Genomic DNA, 904 nt, shown 5'->3' on the forward strand with positions numbered 1-904 from the left:
AATCATACATCATTCATGCCAGTCCCAAAATAAACATACCAACTTTACACAAAAGTAAATATAATAATTATATTTCACAAAAGTACCCTAGAAAGTTAGGAGAGAAACCAAATTAAGGGAAAACAAACGAAGAGAACCATGTACAGTAGAAAAGAAAAGGTAGAAACGGTGTCGCCCAACCAAACACATAACACATCGATGGAAAAAAGAAGGAACTTGAACAACGCATGACGCTCACAAAATGCACAAACGCTCATCCCATTGACGAACACATGCACCCTACCCTATTATCGCCTCACAACATTTTTTGCCATCTGAGATGGTGGAAGATTCCTTTCCACCGATGGAGACCAGATTAAGGAAAAGCGAAGCAACCCAAACAACACATACGAATCCATATGCAACAAGGTCGGGTAGTTAGCTAAGTCAAATAAGTATGTAGGAGTACTTCGTCTCTTTTTATACCGCGTATAAAATTTGTCTAAAGTCAAACTTTATAAAGTTTGATAAATTTTATTTGAATATCAACATTCTCAATACAAAACCTATTAGATGCATCATTAAATTAATTTTCATATTATATGACTTTAGTATTGTAGATGTTGATATTACTTAATATAAATTTGATCAATCTTTACGTAGTTTGGCTTCAAACAAAACCTTATATGCGGAGTAAATAGAAACGGAGGAAGTATCTTTCTTTATCTATCTCGGCAAAACTCCCCACAAAATAAAAATATGAAAAAAATCTCGGTGGAACCAATCTCGAGAGAGATTCAAGGAATGCATACAAATTCGTCTTTGTTCGTTTCGTAAGATGTGTACGACCGAGGATTGCAACCATATATTAATGGCAGAGCCCAGTCAAACTCAAGATCCAATCTCCCCTTTATTATCTAAACAT

The sequence above is a fragment of the Triticum dicoccoides genome, chromosome 6B (assembly GCF_002162155.2).
Source record: "Triticum dicoccoides isolate Atlit2015 ecotype Zavitan chromosome 6B, WEW_v2.0, whole genome shotgun sequence".
In the NCBI taxonomy this organism is placed as follows: domain Eukaryota; kingdom Viridiplantae; phylum Streptophyta; class Magnoliopsida; order Poales; family Poaceae; genus Triticum; species Triticum dicoccoides.